At 35.2% G+C, this 22443-nt stretch overlaps 1 protein-coding gene across 3 annotated transcripts in view; it reads left to right on the top strand.

Moving 5' to 3' along the window:
* LOC133663925 (leucine-rich repeat and fibronectin type III domain-containing protein 1-like protein) overlaps positions 1–22443 on the top strand; it is a 267967-nt gene that overhangs the window by 989 nt on the left and 244535 nt on the right. The window lies entirely within an intron of this gene.

The following is a 22443-nucleotide window of genomic DNA, read 5'->3' as shown; positions in this document are numbered from 1 at the left end:
TGAGTAAGAATTGTTTGATTTTCTTAGATTTTTCGGCGGAAACAAGTGTTGACGCCCCTGCTATAAGCTAATGCTGGAGAGTTAAACCGGATGTTTTGGTCGGATCTTGCTGATATCACTCCGACTTTCGCTATAAATTGTGTTATAATGCACTCAATAACTCCACAGTAACGTTTTGGTGAATTTACTGAGGAATTTGTGAACGTGAAACAGTACAAAAAGAATGTAAATTAATAATACTAACACAGACACTGGTAAACGTGTTAGCATATTAGCTAATGCTAACAACGCTATTCAATACATGACGATAGCACGTACAAATATACATGAAAATACTCATACAGACATCACACATGGGACGGTTTAGTGAGTAAGAATTGTTTGATTTTCTTCGATTTTTCGGTGGAAACAAGTGTTGACGCCTCTGCTATAAGCTAATGCTAGGTCGAATCTTGCTGGTTTCACTCCGACATTCGTTATAATTTTTTTTATAATGTACTCAATAACTCCACAGTAACGTTTTGGTGAATTTACTGAGGAATTGGGAAACTAAACAATACGAAAAGATGTAAGTTAATAATACTAACACAGACACTGGTAAACTTGTTAACATATTAGCTAATGCTAACAACGCTATTCAATACATGACGATAGCACGCGCAAATATGCGTGAAAACACTCCTACAGACGTCACACATGGGACGGTTTAGTGAGTAAGAATTGTTTGATTTTCTTCGATTTTTCGGCGGAAACAAGTGTTGACGCCCCTGCTATAAGCTAATGCTAGGTTGGATCTTGCTGGGTTCACTCCGACATTCGTTATAGTTAGTTTAGTTTAATTGTACTCAATAACTCCACAGTAACGTTTTGGTGAATTTACTGAGGAATTTGTGAAACTAAACAATACAAAAAGAATGCAAGTTAATAATACTAACACAGACACTGGTAAACGTGTTAGCATATTAGCTAATGCTAACAACGCTATTCAATACATGACGATAGCACGTACAAATATGCATGAAAACACTCCTACAGACATCACACATGGGACGGTTTAGTGAGTAAGAATTGTTTGATTTTCTTCGATTTTTCGGCGGAAACAAGTGTTGACACCCTTGCTATAGGCTAATGCTGGAGTTAGACCAGATCTTGCTGGGTTCACTCTGACATTCGCTATAATTTTAGTTATAATGTACGCAATAACTCCACAGTAACGTTTTGGTGAATTTACTGAGGAATTGGGAAACTAAACAATACGAAAAGAATGCCATTGTAAGTTAATAATACTAACACAGACACTGGTAATTGTGTTAGCATATTAGCTAATGCTAACAACGCTATTCAATACATGATGATAGCACACGCAAATATGCATGAAAACACTCCTACAGACGTCACACATGGGACAATTTAGTGAGTATGAATTGTTTGATTTTCTTAGATTTTTCGGCGGAAACAAGTGTTGACGCCCCTGCTATAAGCTAATGCTAGGTCGGATCTTGCTGGTTTCACTCCGAAATTCGTTATAATATTAGTTATGTTGTACTCAATAACTCCACAGTAACGTTTTGGTGAATTTACTGAGGAATTTGTAAAACTAAACAACACGAAAAGAATGTCATTGTAAGTTAATAACATTAACACAGACACAGGTAATTGTGTTAGCATATAAGCTAATGCTAACAACGCTGTTCAATACATGACAATAGCACGCACAAATGTGCACAAAAAACACTCCTACAGACATCACACATGGGGCGATTTAGTGAGTAAGAATTTGATATTCTTAGATTTTTCGGCAGAAACAAGTGTTGACGCCTCTGCTATACGCTAATGCTAGGTCGGATCTTGCTGGTTTCACTGCGACATTCTCTACGCCAAAAAGCGGCACTCGAGTTTTTGCCCACAACCTAAAGCATTATAATTCATGGGAAAAAATGGGAAATCGGACCCTCGTATTCCAAAGTACCGCAGTAAACGCCATTTTCAGCAAATCAGTCAATGGAGGCAAGTGCTATTCTAAGGCTGATAAAACGCTGTGTTGAGTGCTTCACGCTCACGCATTAAAAGGCCACTTAAACCGCTAGTGGTGCCGCAATTATGGAAATCCACAAAAGCAGAATTTACCCTGGGAAAAAAAGCCGCTAAAAAACCCACTCCAGTGCATTTTCCCCGTGTAACTGCAATCCACTCAGGAAAACCCACCACCGATGACACGGTCTCCACAGCTGAAGATGAATAACTTTATCAAGCGGATGTCTTTCAGTCGGCCTCTCTGAGCGAGTTGAAACGAGGTGTCGCCACGATAACAAGGGAGGAGATTAGCCGAGTCATCGAGTTCAGGGAAAGTTGTCCCCTTCCTGGAACCCTGCTGGGTGGAAGTGACACTTCCAACACTCCGCTGGCCTTTCTTCGCACGTCTGAGCTTTAATTTGAGGAAGATTTGCTCCGTTTTTAATAGATGAAATTGGACGGCTAATTTAAAAAGGTAGTTTTTCCAATTGTTCTAAGCACCTTTGAGGTCCTCTGCAGATGTAACTCAGCGAGTGTCTTCGGCAAATTGGCTTTGAGACGTTCATTATACCGTATATAAGCCACACCCGCTAAATTCTAGAAGAAAAACATATTTTTTCCATTATAGAGGTTGCCCTCTAGAGGGTTCCTCGGACCACCACACACTGCCACGAGAGCCCGGATTTCAGGGTACAACACTGTTTTATTTTCATAAATATTGCCCGGCTTTTGCTTTCCCAGCAAAATGTATTTTTTCTTAGTCGGTGTTTCTCTCTCTCTCTCTGGCTCCCACTCCAACTCCCAACGACTTGTCTCGTGCCGGCTGCTGCTAATAAAGGCGACAGGTGGTTAGAAAACAAGGCCCAGCCGGGCAATCTACTCACCTGTCGCTGTCTTCGAGGCCGGTCCTTGCACACCCCTGTTCCGCGGCGGGCCCGCTGGCCACGCCCCCCTCCACATCCATATTATAAACCGCACCCGACTATAAGCCGCAGATATATACGTTGTGAAATGAGTTATTTGCACAGAAATCTTTAGTAAATGTTTATTTACATACCTTAATTTTTTTCCAAACTGTGTCTGTAATCAGCTATATGTTTTTCTTTCAAAATGTAGTGGGTGCGGCTTGTATACGCTCTCTAGTCGGAAAAAATACGGTATATGGCAGGGGTCACCAACCTTTTCGAACCAAAGACCCCTGGTTTCAGCCAGAAACCAAATCAAAATCTACCCCTGCATCAAATATGTTATGTATATATATATATATATATATATATATATATATATATATATATATATATATATATATATATATATATATATATATATATATATATAATATATATATATATATATATATATATATATATATATATATATATACACATATATATATATATATATATATATATATATATATATATATATATATATATATATATATATATATATATATATATATATATATATATATATATATATATATATATATATATATATGTATATATATATATATATATATATATATATATATGTATACATATACATTATATATATATATATATATATATATATATATATATATATATATATATATATGTACACACATATATATATATATATATATATATATATATATATATATATATATATATATATATATATATATATATATATATATATATATATATATACTGTACAGGCCAAAAGTTTGGACACACCTTCTCATTTCAATGTGTTTTCTTTATTTTCATGACTATTTACATAGTAGATTGTCACTGAAAGCATCAAAACTATGACACCTGTGGAGTGGAAACCATTTCAGGTGACTACCACTTTAAGCTCATCGAGAGAATGCCAAGAGTGTCGTTGAGGAGGGTGGGAGGTCAAAAGCGTCCATCTTTGAGGTGTCCTCAGGGATGTTTTCAGAACAGCCTGCTCCTGTTGTTGCAGCGTCAAGGCCATTCGAGGGAGTCAAATCGTAGATTAGGATTTTTTATTTTTCCGCGAGCAGACATTACAATGGCTTGTCTGTTCTATTCGTCCATGCTGGTCCTTATATCCAATTTTTCCCTTAGAAGCTTTTCCATGATGTGATCCATCTTGCGATTCAGTTCAGAAATCGCCCCAGTCTGTGATGCCACAGCCCGGCCCAAACCTTCCATTGCGACGAACAGCCTTTGGGCCCCTTGAGTGGCTGCCATCGTCTTACGAATTTGACGATACACCAGAGCAATGCCCAGCCCAGTCAGCAGGTGCCTCTAGACATTTAAGCGTTGAAAAAAAGGTGTTTGTGAAATCCCCTGATTGTTTTTTTGCTTGTTAAATTAACCACAACATTAGCACCGCATAAAACATTATGTCACTACTGGTCCCACATTTCATAGAAAAATATACAAAAAAACAAATTAATGTTTAAATAACTTTTTTTGCAAATGAATATCAGCTCCAAATATCGGCTATTGGCCTCTTAGACTACTAATAGTCGGTATCGGCCGTGAGGGAAAACGTATCGGTCAATCTCTACTAAAAAACACGTGTTAAATTGATTGCACGAACTCTGAACACGGAGCGGCAGACAAACAAAACAAGTTTTTCTTTTTTTTTTTCATACGTCACTCAGCACAAGGAACGGGACAGCAGGTCGCTTTGGCACTTCTAGGGCGAGCCGTGCTGAGTAACAACGCTGAAGTTGGCGTTCCGATCCCGCCGGCTGCTCCATTGCAGCGACGGGAAACATTGATCTGATCAGAGACGCTGTGTGAGTCAGAGCGCCTGAAGATCACAGCGAGTGACAGAAACAAAGAAGGGGCGGCCGTTAAAAGGCCCGCGCTTGTCAGAAATGCGAGCCAACAAGAGAGAATGGGCACAATTTGCGTGATGCTTTTTCCCTTGTGTTTGTTTAAGGAGACATGTCAGAAAAAAACAACACTTTTGTCTCACAATAGTAAAGCAGAATGCCAATTCTCCTCTTAATCCGTTGATTTTCAAGGCAAAAACTGATTTTCAAGGTAAAAAATTATTTTCAAGGTAAAAAATTATTTTCAAGGTAAAAACTAAATGTTAAAGTAAAACTGATTTTCAAGGTAAAAGTTGATTTTCAAGGCAAAAAACTCATTTTCAAGGTAAAAAATAATTTTCAAGGCAAAAACTGATTTTGAAGGTAATTTTTTTTTTTTTTTTTTTTTTCCGTCCTGCCCAGCTTCTCAGGCAAAGCATATAGTAGATGTAGATGCCCATATCGGCTGTTCAGATTTACTTTACCTTTTCAAGGTAAAAGTTGATTTTCAAGGCAAAAACTGATTTCCAAGGTAAAAACTCATTTTCAAGGTAAAAGATAAATTTCAACGCAAAAATTATTTTCAAGGTAAAAGTTGATTTTCAAGGCAAAAACTGATTTTCATGGTAAAAAATGATTTTCAAGGTAAAACATGATTTTCAAGGTAAAAACTACATTTCAAGGTAAAAACTGATTTTCAAGGTAAAAAATAATTTTCAAGGTAAAACATTATTTCAAGGTAAAAGTTGATTTTCAAGGCAAAAACTGATTTTCAAAGTAAAAACTGATTTTCAAGGTAAAAACTGATTTTCAAGGTAAAAGTTGATTTTCAAGGTAAAAACTGATTTTCAAGGTAAAAACTGATTTTCAAGGTAAAACATTATTTTCAAGGTAAAACATTATTTTCAAGGTAAAAACTAAATTTCAAGGTAAAAAATGATTTTCAAGGTAAAAAATAATTTTCAAGATAAAAGTTGATTTTCAAGGTAAAAGTTGATTTTCAAGGTAAAAAATTATTTTCAAAGTAAAAAATTATTTTCAAGGCAAAAAATTATTTTCAAGGTAAAAACTAAATTTTAAAGTAAAACTGATTTTAAAGGTAAAAGTTCATTTTCAAGGCAAAAACTGATTTTCAAGGTAAAAACTCATTTTCAAGGTAAAAAATAATTTTCAAGGCAAAAACTGATTTTCAAGGTAAAAAGTTATTTTCAAGTTAAAAAATTATTTTCAAGGTAAAAAATTATTTTCAAGGTAAAAACAAAATTTTAAAGTAAAACTGATTTTCAAGGTAAACATTGATTTTCAAGGCAAAAACTGATTTTCAAGGTAAAAACTCATTTTCAAGGTAAAAAATAATTTTCAAGGCAAAAACTGATTTTCAAGGTAAAAAATTATTTTCAAGTTAAAAAATTATTTTCAAGGTAAAAAAATATTTTCAAGGTAAAAAATAAATTTTAAAGTAAAACTAATTTTCAAGGTAAAAGTTGATTTTCAAGGCAAAAACTGATTTTCAAGGTAAAAACTCATTTTCAAGGTAAAAAATAATTTTCAACGCAAAAATGATTTTCAAGGTAAATGTTGATTTTCAAGGCAAAAACTGATTTTCATGGTAAAAAATTATTTTCAAGGTAAAACATGATTTTCAAGGTAAAAACTACATTTCAAGGTAAAAACGCCCCGCCACACGACAGAGGCGGTGACTTTTGCTCCTGCAGGCAGCGCTGGCTACATCTCCCTCCACAAAGTATAACCCATTTACCATTTAACTTCTCGGTTCACGTCCACAACCTTCTACTATCCAGGCTAGAGACATGATTTATCATTTAGAATTAACTTTTACCAACACAGAGGCAATGCAGCAGCTCAATATGTCAATATAGCTGCATAAGCTAGTTTGCTCTCTAACTATATATAAATAATAACTATAAATAGTTATTTTGTGTTTATAATAACATTATTTGGTTAACATGCAGGTCACGAGATGTAAAATCATGCAGAGACAGAGTTCAATTTAGCTCGAGGAGACACGTGTTTTGGGCTTTATTCTAGTTACTGATCCAAACTACGTTCTAAAAGTCCTACCCGCGTGTCTCATTTATTTATTAGGAATGTCCCTATTACATCACTGTCGCTGAGGGAAGGGGGTAATCTCGACAACTCCAGTTAGACACAATATTTGATTATACAAAAATGCAAATGTGTTGACTCTGGTGCTATCGTCCAGTCCCTGCTTTGTCTGCGTCCCGGTACCCGATGTTGGACCTTGGCAGTCAGCAGGCCGAGTCTGGACACAACACTGATAAAGAGGCTGGCAATCTTTTGGATTGCCAGCTTGCACAAATACAAAAATACCACTTCAGCACAATTGACAATACTTTATAGCAACGGCACTTAAGCATAAAGTTATGATGATAATGTATACATAATTATTCTAACATTTCCCTCCTGTTTATCACATAACTTCCCCAGAATCTTCTTATCCCCAATAACTTCTTCTTGCGATTTTCAGTTAATAGTTCATTTATTTAGGGCCAAGTTATGTTTACACTCAGATTTCAACATCATCATATTTTTATATTTTTTCTATATATATAGTGACGGATGCATATATCCACATTTATCCATAATTAAGAGTTACTTCTTTTATATGACTATAGTCATATTTTAAATAGCTAATGTTCCATCTTGTACTCTTTTCCTTTTTCTGATCGTCTCATGACAAAGTGCTTGCACAGTGGACGGCCTTGAAGTAGGAGGCAGAGAAGAGGAGTCCTCCCTGCTTCCCTTCTCGGGCCGACTTGAGATAACGGACACAATGGGCATCTGTGCGGGCGTGAGGGCGGGGGGAGAGATTGAGGAACAGAATGTTTTCGTGATGGTTTTCAGACCGATCTGGACCGGGCTAAGGAACGCTTGGGTGCTGGGTTGGTCTCAGGTTTGTCCTCTAAGCTTTGAGAATAAACCACAAAATACCAACTACTGCCTGTTGATTGAATATAAACATCAGTTTATTGCCATAAAAAGAATCTGGGAGAGACTAGCAATTTGAATTCCCCATTGGAGGAATGCTGGTCGACGCAACAATAGTCACCAGGGTCTTAAAACAGATTAGGAACACCGTCCAGGTGGGTATCCTCGTCATCAAATTCCTCTTTCTTGTCATCCGCCAGAAGGTGCATCTGAACAGTTCTATCATCTGCTGGGCTAATCGCTGTGGTGATCAGACAGGGAATACATCAACATCCACACAACGTCAGTACTGTCAGAGTGCTGTCGGTGGTTTTTAGAGGGCGGAATAGATGAGCTGCCATTGACTATTGTTAGCTGACCTTTGCTAATTTTTATTTACAATTTAGAATGCATGAAAATGAGAGCGATAGACAAAAATCAGTACGTTTTGTTTTTTTTCACATGAAGTACCAGCCAACTAAATGGGGAATGAATAAAACAAACACAGAAGGAGGAAAGCAATTCCTAACTGGGGATGGCTGAACAGCGTGGTAATCCCTGGTGTGTAGGAGGTTAAAAGTCCCCCCCGGGAAGTCCAAGTCATGTTATAAGCGGAGTGGAAATCACGCAAAAAAAAATTTTTTTAAATGTGGGGTCGTCCGCCAAAAGCCTGCAGTTGTGTGAATGTGTGGGAGATGGAAGCGCCTTAAGCGAGGGCAGCAGTGCTGGTTCCCTCAAGGTCAGCCGAGACGGGATAATAGTTCATTTGAACAAGAGGACGTGTGTAATCCTCGTGACCTTGACCTTTTGTGACCTCCTGCCTGGCCACATTCTTGCACTGCCACTAAATGCTCTTTTTCGCTCCACTGCTGTCGCTTATTGTTGGTTTCTGGATTATTGTGTGAATGCTCCAAAGCATTCACACAATATGCTTTTCTGATCCAAAATGCATTTATTTATTAAACTTCTTCTCGGGATTTTGGCGCGCTCTGCCGTCCACATGTTTCAAAATATTCAAAGCATTACAACTTTAAACTGTTCAGCCTATTCGGGAATTGCGGGCTTTCCCTTGAAAAATTAAAAAAAATACCAGATTTGCCAGAATTCCAGGTTTTCCGGGACATTTTTCCAATTCAAAATGAATTGGCCATTATACAAAAGTCCACCATTTCCACATTTTTCAACCTATTCAAACCATTCCACCTTCAACACATTCTACTCATCCTGGACGTTTGTTTTAAACTATAATTTTTCCAAGTAAAAAAAAAGTTCCAGGAATTTCCCAGAATTCTTTTTTTTCCAAACCCTTTTTTCTGGCGACTACTCCTACCACATTTTTCAACCCACTTCCACCGCCCAAACATTCCTCTTAATCAGGACAAAACACAAAGTTGTTTTTTAACTGGAAAAATTCCACGTTTTCCCGAAAATACCTGGAATTCTTTAGTACCATTTGTCAATTAAAAATGTTACTACTTCAACAATTCTCGACCAATTTGAAAATTTCAAACACCAACCATTTCAACTCATACAAAACATTCAAGTCTTTTAACATTTTCCAAAAAATTTACGCTTTTCCCGAAATTCCCAAATGTCCATGAAATTCCCAAATTTCCATGAAATTCCCAAATTTCCATGAAATTCCCAAATTTCCATGAAATTCCCAAATTTCCATGAATGGGACATTTTTAAAAGATTTCCAATTCACATGTTTCATCCGATTCAAACCGTTCCAATTTCAAACTGTTCAGCCTATTCGGGAATCGCGGGCTTTCCCTTGAAAAATTCAAAAAAATTCCCAGATTTGCCAGAATTCCAGGTTTTCCGGGACAGTTCCCATTCAAAATGAATTGGCCATTTTTCAAACTTCCATCATTTCCACATTTTTCAACCTATTCTAACCATTCCACCTTCAACATATTTCACTCATCCTGGACGTTCGTTTTAATCCATCATGTTTCCAAGTTGAAAAAAAATCCAGGAATTCCAGGAATTTCTTTTTTTCAAACCCTTTTTTCTGGCGACTACACCTACCACATTTTTCAACCCACTTTAATCGTTCCACCGCCCAACCATTCCTCTTAATCAGGACAAAACACAAAGTTGTTTTTTAACTGGAAAAATTCCCAGTTTTCCCGAAAATTCCTGGAATTCCTTAAAAGCATTTCTCAATTAAAAATGTTACTACTTCAACATTTCTCGACCGATTTGAAAAAATCCAATACCAACCATTATTATTATTCCCAAATTTCCATGAAATTCCCATTGACATGAATGGGACATTTTTAAAAGTTCTCCAATTCTCACATTTTTCATTCGATTCGAACCGTTCTAACTTCAAGCCCGAAATTCCCGAATAGGAAATTGCGGGCATACCCTTGAAAAATAAAAAAAAATCCCAGATTTCCCAGAATTTCAGGTTTTCCGGGACAGTTTTCCCATTCAAAATGATTTGGCCATTTTTCAAACTTCCTTCATTTCCACATTTTTCAACCTATTCAAACCATTCTACCTTCAACATATTCCACTCATCCTGGACATTCGTTTAAAACTATGATTTTTCCAAGTTTGAACAAATTCCAGTAATTCACAGAATTCTCTTTTTTTCAACCCTTTTGTTCTGGGGACTACTCCTACCACATTTTTCAACCTACTTTAACCTTTCCATTGTCCAAATATTCCTCTTAATCAGGAAAAAACATATAGTTCTTTTTTTAAATGAAAAATTCCCGGTTTTCCCCGAAATTCCTGGAACTCCTTAATACAAGTTCTCAATAACAAAAAATGTTTCTACAACAGTTCTTGGCCGATTTGAAAAATTCCAATATCAACCCTTTCAACTCATTCACAACATTCAAGTCTTTTAACATGTTCCAAAAATGTGCCGCTTTTCCCGAAATTCCCAAATTTCCATGACATTCCCATTGTCATGAATGGGACATTTTTAAAAGTTCTCCAATTCTCACATTTTTCATTCGATTCGAACCGTTCCAACTTCAAACTGTTCAGCCTTTTCGGGAATTGCGGGCTTTCCCTTGACAAATTTAAAAACATTCCCAGATTTCCCAGAATTCCAGGTTTTCCGGGACAGTTTTCCCATTCAAAATGAATTGGCTATTTTTCCAACTTCCATCATTTCCACATTTTTTCAACCTATTCAAACCATTCTACCTTCAACATATTCCACTCATCCTGGACATTCGTTTAAAACTATGATTTTTCCAAGTTAGAAAAAATTCCAGTAATTCACAGAATTATCTTTTTTTCAACCCTTTTGTTCTGGGGACTACTCCTACCACATTTTTCAACCTACTTTAACCTTTCCATTGTCCAAATATTCCTCTTAATCAGGACAAAACATAAAGTTGTTTTTTTAAATGAAAAATTCCCGGTTTTCCCCGAAATTCCTGGAACTCCTTAATACAAGTTCTCAATAAAAAAAATGTTTCTACAACAGTTCTTGACCGATTTGAAAAATTCCAATATCAACCATTTCAACTCATTCACAACATTCAAGTCTTTTAACATGTTCCAAAAATCTGCCGCTTTTCCCGAAATTCCCAAATTTCCATGACATTCCCATTGTCATGAATGGGACATTTTTAAAAGTTCTCCAATTCTCACATTTTTCATTCGATTCGAACCGTTCCAACTTCAAACTGTTTAGCCTATTCGGGAATTGCGGGCTTTCCCTTGACAAATTTAAAAACATTCCCAGATTTCCCAGAATTCCAGGTTTTCCGGGACAGTTTTCCCATTCAAAATGAATTGGCCATTTTTTAAACTTCCATCTTTTCCACATTTTTCAACCTATTCTAACCATTCAACCTTCAACATATTCCACTCATCCTGGACATTCTTTTAAAACTATAATTTTTCCAAGTTAGAAAAAATTCCAGGAATTCCCTGAATTATCTTTTTTTCAACCCCTTTGTTCTGGCGACTACTCCTACCACATTTTTCAACCCACTTCCACCGCCCAAACATTCCTCTTAATCAGGACAAAACACAAAGTTGTTTTTTAACTGGAAAAATTCCACGTTTTCCCGAAAATACCTGGAATTCTTTAGTACCATTTGTCAATTAAAAATGTTACTACTTCTACAATTCTCGACCAATTTGAAAATTTCAAACACCAACCATTTCAACTCATACAAAACATTCAAGTCTTTTAACATTTTCCAAAAAATTTACGCTTTTCCCGAAATTCCCAAATTTCCATGAAATTCCCAAATTTCCATGGATGGGAAATTTTTAAAAGATTTCCAATTCCCACATGTTTCATCCGATTCATACCGTTCCAACTTCAAACTGTTCAGCCTATTCGGGAATCGCGGGCTTTCCCTTGAAAAATTCAAAAAAATTCCCAGATTTGCCAGAATTACAGGTTTTCCGGGACGGTTTTCCCATTCAAAATGAATTGGCCATTTTTCAAACTTCCATCATTTCCAAATTTTTCAACCTATTCTAACCATTCCACCTTCAACATATTTCACTCATCCTGGACGTTCTTTTTAATCTATAATTTTTCCAAGTTGAAAAAAATTCCAGGAATTCCAGGAATTTCTTTATTTCAAACCCTTTTTTCTGGCGACTACTCCTACCACATTTTTCAACCCACTTTAATCGTTCCACCGCCCAACCATTCCTCTTAATCAGGACAAAACACAAATTTGTTTTTTAACTGGAAATATTCCCAGTTTTCCCGAAAATTCCTGGAATTCCTTAAAAGCATTTCTCAGTTAAAAATGATACTACTTCAACATTTCTCGACCGATTTGAAAAAATCCAATACCAACCATTTCAACTCATTCACAACATTCAAGTCTTTTAACATTTTTCAAAAATTTGCCGCTTTTCCCAAAATTCCCAAATTTCCATGAAATTCCCATTGACATGAATGGGACATTTTTAAAAGTTCTCCAATTCCCACATTTTTCATTCGATTCGAACCGTTCTAACTTCAAGCCCGTAATTCCTGTATAGGAAATTGCGGGCTTTCCCTTGAAAAATTAAAAAAAAATCCCAGATTTCCCAGAATTCCAGGTTTTCCGGGACAGTTTTCCCATTCAAAATGAATAGGCCATTTTTCAAACTTCCATCTTTTCCACATTTTTCAACCGATTCAAACCATTCAACCTTCAACATATTCCACCATCCTGGACATTCGTTTTAAACTATCAGTTTTCCAAGTTAAAAAAAATTCCAGGAATTTCCCAAAATTCTCTTTTTTTCAAACCCTTTTTTCTGGCGACTACTCCTACCACATTCTTCAACCTACTTTAACCGTTCCATTGTCCAAATATTCCTCTTAATCAGGACAAAACACAAAGTTGTTTTTTAACTGGAAAAATTCCCAGTTTTCCCGAAAATTCCAGGAATTCCTTAATACCATTTCTCAATTAAAAATGTTACTACTTCAACATTTCTCGACCGATTTGAAAAATTCCAACACCAACCATTTCAACTCATTCAGAACATTCAAGTCTTATTTGCCGCTTTTCCCGAAATTCCCAAATTTCCATGGAATTCCCATTGACATGAATGGGACATTTTTAAAAGTTCTCCAATTCCCACATTTTTCATCCGATTCAAACCGTTCCAACTCCAAAATATTCAGCCTGCTCAAAATTGTGTGCTCTACTTCAACGATTTAAAAATCACGGATTTCCAAGAATTCCCAGTTTTCAGGGACATTTTTTCCCATTCAAAATGAATTGTCCATTTTTTTAACTTCCACAATTCGCACATGTTTCAACCTATTCTAACCATCCATCCATCCATCCATTCCAACATCAACACATTACACTCATCCAACTAACACTTTCCCAAGTTTCAAACCAAATTCCGTTTTTCCTGGAAATTCCAACTCAAACATTCCAACTATCCTTACATTCATACTACATTCTGTCAGCATTTCAGTTCAACTTCAGCATTGGAGCATTCACACACAATTCCTTCAGGAATTGCCTCTTCTTGTTCACTGTTTCGTACGTGTTGGTTGTCCCTGCTGCTAAATTTCTTCTCTCTCTCTCCATGTCTCTCCATGTTTCTACGCCAGCAGATGACGGCCGCCCTCGTGTTGTCGAGCGGAGAGATTTTAGGATCTGACCATCTTTTGGCTACAACGAGTAATGATTGAGATCTTTATTTTTTTTAACTTTGTCCTAAATCTCTTTCAGTAATGATAAAATATCTTGCAAATGTTTTTATTTTTTTTGCACATCATTTGTGTTTGATGCGATCAGGTTTTGAGGTGTCACGCGGTACCGTTCACTGACCTGAAAGCATAATAATAGTATGACAATGTGTACGGTTTAGCTGACACATTAAACGTGACGAATTAGGGGTACACTATCCACTTCAGCCGCCAAATGGCAGTGGAATGTAGATTATCCTTATCGTTTGCTTTGTGGAGTGTTACACACACACACACACGCACACACACAAATATATATAGATATATATGCGTGTGTGTGTATGTATGTACATGTATGTATGTGTATATATATATATATATATATATATATATATATATATATATATATATATATATATATATATGTATATATATATATATATATATATATATATATATATATATATATATATATATATATATATATATGTATATATATATATATATATTCATATATTCATAAATATATATATATATATATATATACATATATATATATATATATATATATATATATATATATATACATATATATATATATATATATATATATATATATATATATATATATATATATATATATATATATATATATATATATATATATATATATATATATATATATATATATATATATATATAAATATATACACATATATACATACATATATACATATACAAATACATATACAACATATACAAATACACCGATATTTATACACATATATACATAAATATATACATATACAAATACACACATATATATATATGTATATATATATATATATATATATATATATATATATATATATATATATATATATATATATATATATATATATATATATATATATATATATATATATATATATATATATATATATATATATATATATATATATATATATATATATATAACTATATATAACTACATACAGTATATATACACATACATATACACATACATATATATATATATATATATATATATATATATATATATATATATATATATATATATACATATATATATACATATATATATATATATATATATATATATATATATATATATATATATATATATATATATATATATATATATATATATATATATATATATATATATATATATATATATATATATATATATATATACATACAGTATATATACACATACATATATATATATATACATACAGTATATATACACATACATATATATATATACATATATATATATATATATATATATATATATATATATATATATATATATATATATATATATATATATATATATATATATATATATATATATATATATATATATAACTTATAACTACATACAGTATATATATATATATATATATATATATATATATATATATATATATATATATACTGTATGTAGTTATATATATATATATATATATATATATATATATATATATATATATATATATATATATATATATATATATATATATATATATATATATATGTATATATATATACGTATGTGTATATATACTGTATGTATATATATATATATGTATGTGTATATATACTGTATGTATATATATATATATATATATATATATATATACATATATATATATATATATATATATATATATATATATATATATATATATATATATACACAAATATATACATATATACACGTATATATACTATGTTATATGTTACTAAATTACAGATATACTTACAGCATGCACATAAAACATTAATTATGGAGTGTTTTGGTGTTTTTTTCGAGCCTTTTATAGGCGAAATAGAGTGACTCACATTGTTAGCTGACTTGTACTAACATTTATTTACGATTTAGAATACATAAAAAAAGAAAAAGTCACGTGTACTTGTCTTACATAAGGATTGTGAATGACAGACAAAATGAATGACTTATGTCAATGTTTAAGCCACAATCAGAAATAATGCAGGGATGTAGTCGGTCAAGTGAAGGTGTGTAGTAGCTTTTGGGTTGAAAAAAACATTAAGTGCAAAATAGTTATTTAAAATATTGTTTTTCAGACTGACTGATTGACTTTTAAGGGTAAACCGTGTTGACCACCTCAATGCCTGAGAACACAAACACAAGAAGATGAAAGCAGGTGATTGGATCCTGGAATGCTCTCCTGACATACCCTTCTTTACCCGTCCATGCTCCATTTGGTCCTTTCTCCTCCCGAGAGTCTTCCCATGTCTTCCCACATTCATTTCATTGCTGCAGTGTCCATAACCTTCCACCTGTTCCCCACATTCTTCGCCTACTTGGCCATAATTGTTTGCCTCAACACTTCATTTGCCCTGGTCTCTGTATCCTGGCACTTCAATCTGCCGTACTCCTTCCTCTCCTTTGTTGTTATCGCTTGTTCCATCGCATCGTGAGAGTGATGGCGGCGAGGCGCACTCGGTTCCGCTGGGGACGTTAAAAACTGGGCTCAACACATTCTGATCTCCAAACTCTGATAGAAAGGGCCCTAATAAAATGTCAGTTTTTAATTCTATATGTTTTGACGCCCTTTTGAGGCCCTTAACATGCACAAAAAGTCCTGACAATTTCATATTTTGGGGCTATCCAAAATAAAAATATCAAAACGTTAACGAAACGTTAAAAACCGGGCTCCACAAATTCCGATCTCCAAACTCTGATAGTAAGGGCCCTAATAAAATTTCAGTTTTTTGTTCTATACGTTTCGACGCTTTTTCGAGGCCCCTAGCATGCACGAAAAGTACCGATATTGTCATATTTGGGGCTCCCTGAAATAACATTTCAAAAATGGCTCCCTTTTAAAATTTGAAAAAATTAGCCCAACGAAACGTTAAAAACTGGGCTCCACAAATTCAGATAGTAAGGGCCCTAATACATTTTTTTCTTTTTCTTTTTTACATTTTGACGCCCTTTTGAGGCCCTTAACATGCATGAAAAGTCCTGACATTTTCATATTTTGGGGCTATCCAAAATAAAAATGTCAAAACGTTAACGAAACGTTAAAAACCGGGCTCCACAAATTCCGATCTCCAAACTCTGATAGTAAGGGCCCTAATAAAATTTTAGTTTTTAATTCTATACATTTCAACGCCCTATTGAGGCCCTTAACATGCACGAAAAGTCCCGATATTGTCATATTTTGGGGCTCTCCAAAATAAAAAGTACAAGCTTGACTCCCTTTTAAAATGACAAAAAATGAGCCCCACGAAACATAAAATACTGGGCTCCACCAATTCAGATCTCCAAACTGTGATAGTAAGGGCCCTAATAAAATTTCAGTTTTTAATTCTATACATTTCAACGCCCTATTGAGGCCCTTAACATGCACGCAAAGTACCGATATTGTCATATTTGGGGCTCCCTAAAATAACATTTAAAAAATGGCTCCCTTTTAAAATTTGAAAAAATGAGCCCAACGAAACGTTAAAAACTGGGTTCCACAAATTCAGATAGTAAGGGCCCTAATAAAAAAAAATTATTTTATTTTATACATTTTGACGCCCTTTTGAGGCCCTTAACGAAACGTTAAAAACCGAGCTCCACAAATTCCGATCTCCAAACTCTGATAGTAGGGGCCCTAATAAAATTTAAGTTTTTTGTTCTGTACGTTTCGACGCCCTTTTGAGGCCCTTAACATGCACGAAAAGTCCCGATAATTTCATATTTTGGGGCTCTCCAAAATAAAAAATTCAAAATTGGCTCCCTTTTAAAATGAGAAAAAATCAGCCCAACGAAACGTTAATAACTGGGCTCCACAAATTCAGATAGTAAGGGCCCTAATAAAATTTCATGTTTTTCTTCTATACGTTTCGACGCCCTTTTGAGGCCCTTAACATGCACGAAAAGTCCCGATATTGTCATATTTTGGGGCTCTCCAAAATAAAAACTACAAACTTGGCTTCCTTTTAAAATGAGAAAAAATGAGCACCACGAAACGTAAAAAACTGGTCTCCACCAATTCAGAACTCCAAACTCGTAAAATTTCAGTTTTTAATTGTATACGTTTCGACGCCCTTTTGAGGCCCTTAACATGCACGAAAAGTCCTGACAATTTCATATTTTGGGTCTCTCCAAAATAAAAATGTCAAAACGTTAACGAAACGTTAAAAACCGGGCTCCGCAAATTCCGATCTCCAAACTCTGATAGTAAGGGCCCTAATAAAATTTCAGTTTTTTGTTCTGTACGTTTCGACACCTTTTCAAGGGCTTTAACATGCACGAAAAGTCCCGATAATTTCATATTTTGGGGCTCTCCAAAATAAAAAATTCAAAATAGGCTCCCTTTTAAAATTAGAAAAAAATCAGCCCAACGAAACGTTAACAACTGGGCTCCACAAATTCAGATAGTAAGGGCCCTAATAAAATTTCATGTTTTTCTTCTATACGTTTCGACGCCCTTTTGAGGCCCTTAACATGCACGAAAAGTCCCGATATTGTCATATTTTGGGGCTCTCCAAAATAAAAACTACAAACTTGGCTTCCTTTTAAAATGAGAAAAAATGAGCACCACGAAACGTAAAAAACTGGTGTCCACCAATTCAGAACTCCAAACTCGTAAAATTTCAGTTTTTAATTGTATACGTTTCGACGCCCTTTTGAGGCCCTTAACATGCACGAAAAGTCCTGACAATTTCATATTTTGGGTCTCTCCAAAATAAAAATGTCAAAACGTTAACGAAACGTTAAAAACCGGGCTCCGCAAATTCCGATCTCCAAACTCTGATAGTAAGGGCCCTAATAAAATTTCAGTTTTTTGTTCTGTACGTTTCGACACCTTTTCAAGGGCTTTAACATGCACGAAAAGTCCCGATAATTTCATATTTTGGGGCTCTCCAAAATAAAAAATTCAAAATAGGCTCCCTTTTAAAATTAGAAAAAAATCAGCCCAACGAAACGTTAACAACTGGGCTCCACAAATTCAGATAGTAAGGGCCCTAATAAAATTTCATTTTTTTCTTCTATACGTTTCGACGCCCTTTTGAGGCCCTTAACATGCACGGAAAGTCCCGATATTGTCATATTTTGGGGCTCTCCAAAATAAAAACTACAAACTTGGCTTCCTTTTAAAATGAGGAAAAAATGAGCCCCACGAAACGTAAAAAACTGGGCTCCACCAATTCAGAACTCCAAACTCGTAAAATTTCAGTTTTTAATTTTATACATTTCGATGCCCTTTTGAGGCCCTTAACATGCACGGAAAGTCCTGAAAATTTCATATTTTGGGTCTCTCCAAAATAAAAATGCCAAAACGTTAACGAAACGTTAAAAACCGGGCTCCGCAAATTCCGATCTCCAAACTCTGATAGTAAGGGCCCTAATAAAATTTTAGTTTTTTGTTCTATACGTTTCGACACCTTTTCTAAGGCCTTAACATGCACGAAAAGTCCTGATAATTTCATATTTTGGGGCTCTCCAAAATAAAAAATTCGAAATTGGCTCCCTTTTAAAATGAGAAAAAATCAGCCCAACGAAACGTTAAAAACTGGGCTCCACAAATTCAGATAGTAAGGGCCCTAATAAAATGTCATGTTTTTCTTCTATACGTTTCGACGCCCTTTTGAGGCCCTTAACATGCACGAAAAGTCACGATATTGTCATATTTTGGGGCTCTCCAAAATAAAAACAACAAACTTGGCTTCCTTTTAAAATGAGAAAAAATGAGCCCCACGAAACGTAAAAACTGGGCTCCACCAATTTAGAACTCCAAACTCATAAAATTTCAGTTTTTAATTTTACACGTTTCGACGCCCTTTTGAGGCCCTTAACATGCACGAAAAGTCCTGACAATTTCATATTTTGGGTCTCTCCAAAATAAAAATGTCAAAACGTTAACGAAACGTTAAAAACCGGGCTCCGCAAATTCCGATCTCCAAACTCTGATAGTAAGGGCCCTAATAAAATTTCAGTTTTTTGTTCTATACGTTTCGACACCTTTTCGAGGGCCTTAACATGCACGAAAAGTACCGATAATTTCATATTTTGGGGCTCTCCAAAATAAAAAATTCAAAATTGGCTCCCTTTTAAAATTAGAAAAAATCAGCCCAACGAAACGTTAAAAACTGGGCTCCACAAATTCAGATAGTAAGGGCCCTAATAAAATTTCATGTTTTTCTTCTATACGTTTCGACGCCCTTTTGAGGCCCTTAACATGCACGAAAAGTCCCGATATTGTCATATTTTGGGGCTCTCCAAAATAAAAACTACAAACATGGCTTCCTTTTAAAATGAGAACAAATGAGCCCCACGAAACGTAAAAAACTGGGCTCCACCAATTCAGAACTCCAAACTCATACAATTTCAGTTTTTAATTGTATACGTTTCGACGCCCTTTTGAGGCCCTTAACATGCACGAAAAGTCCTGACAATTTCATATTTTGGGTCTCTCCAAAATAAAAATGTCAAAACGTTAACGAAACGTTAAAAACCGGGCTCCGCAAATTCCGATCTCCAAACTCTGATAGTAAGGGCCCTAATAAAATTTCAGTTTTTTGTTCTGTACGTTTCGACACCTTTTCGAGGCCTTTAACATGCACGAAAAGTCCTGCTAATTTCAAATTGTGGGGCTCTCCAAAATAAAAATTTCAAAATTGGCTCCCTTTTAAAAATTTAAAAAAATGAGCCCAACGAAATGTTAAAAACTGGGCTCCACAAATTCAGATAGTAAGGGCCCTAATAAAATTTCGTGTTTTTCTTCTATACGTTAAGACGCCTTTTTGAGGCCCTTAACATGCATGAAAAGTCCCGATATTGTCATATTATGCAAAAATATAGGATCAATATTAATATTTAAGTTTAACATAATTTGCATTACATTTCTCCCAAAATAGAAAGAAAGAATACATTTAGTAAGAAAAGTTACAGTACTTTATTGATACATAAAGGCATTTGAGGGCCAAATAAAATGAATTGGCGGCGCCCGAGTCGGCCGGGGACGCGCGGAGGTTGTGATGGATGGATACGGTCGCCGTAATTACACTGCCTCGTTCTTTAACCCACGCTAAAAGCACGAGCGCTTTCAAGAAATATTCCTCCTGACAAATGCAATTAGGAATGCTCTCCTGACAAATGGACACGTTTAAAATCACCTATGTTGCAATAACCTGCCGGGGGAAGCGGACAGCTTCATCCATCTACCAGATATTACACTTCCATCCCTCCTTTACGCCGGCATATCAGAAGAATTGACATTTTTTTGGGAGGATGGATTTTTATTGTCGTTGCACAAGTACGACCGGACTTGGTTTTCGGCACAAACCCGTTGAAGCCACACCGCAGACACGCCACCTCACTTCAGTAACGTGCAGTCATTCTGGCCTTCGGGTTCATATATATCACTGGATCAGCAACCGTCAATTCATCAATGGCGTTGCCGATCCCGGACGAGCCCCCAAATATCTGTTGCAGGTCCCAGGTAGCCAGGACAAGCAGTCAGATAATAATGTCCTGTTAAACAGGAGGAAAAAGCTGTTTACAGACTGGTCGCTCTCTTTAGAATGACAAGAAGCTTCCGGTCTGCAGGTAAAAGCATTCAATTAGGAAGAAACGCTCTACTGCCCCCTACTGACCAAGGTGAATACTGATAAATGTGGAATGACAGCTCCAAAAACAAATTCAAAACCACAAAATAAAATAAATAAATCAACACAAAAATGTGATACATTATGGGTGGGTCACACACGCATCGTAAAGGAACGCTGGTGGGCAACCCGGAAAAAGGCTGGGAAAAAGGTAGATGCAAAAAACAGTCGATCTCAGACTGGGCTCCGATCGGGAGTGGGGGGGTTCCAGTCTATAGTGAGAAAAAAATAAACTCGATAGCAGATTACATATAACGACATACTAGGCCAGGACACGCTCAAAAGTCACATGTGAGTAGACAGCCTTTCTGATTAGGGACTTAAAACACACAAAAAATGAGTACACACTAGGGTTGTACGGTATACCGGTACTAGTAAAGTACCGTGATACTAATGAATCATAATCGGTACTATACCACCTCTGAAAAGTACCTGGTTTTTTTATTATCAGGCATGACTAGTAAAGTACCGCGATACTAATGAATCATAATCGGTACTATACCGCCTCTGAAAAGTACCTGTTTTTTCTTTATCAGGCCTGACGGCATGCCGTCGTGACATTGCTGGTTTTACGAGCGGAGGAACATGTTCGGCAGCGCACAATCACAGAGTACTTACAAGCAGACACGGTGTGAAGACAGAAAAGGTAGAACGAACGCATTTTGGCTTAAAAACTAAAGATAAAGGTGAATCTAAAACACTAAAACGCACCTCTACAAGAGGCGCTTTAAACATGGCTATCTAGCTAGCTAGCGGCTAACGTTCATCCGCAGTCGCCAGTGTTTTAGCTTCTTCTGAATCACTAATCCTCGCCTCCATGGTAACAAATAAAGTGAGTTTCTTACAAGTATCGTCCCTGCAGGACGAGGAATAGCTAAACACACTGTAGGAGGATACAATAGCTCACCGC

This window comes from Entelurus aequoreus, linkage group LG13, assembly GCF_033978785.1.
Source record: "Entelurus aequoreus isolate RoL-2023_Sb linkage group LG13, RoL_Eaeq_v1.1, whole genome shotgun sequence".
Lineage (NCBI taxonomy): Eukaryota > Metazoa > Chordata > Actinopteri > Syngnathiformes > Syngnathidae > Entelurus > Entelurus aequoreus.
The sequence above is the reverse complement of the archived record's forward strand: the minus strand, read 5'-3'. Positions and strand labels throughout refer to the sequence as shown.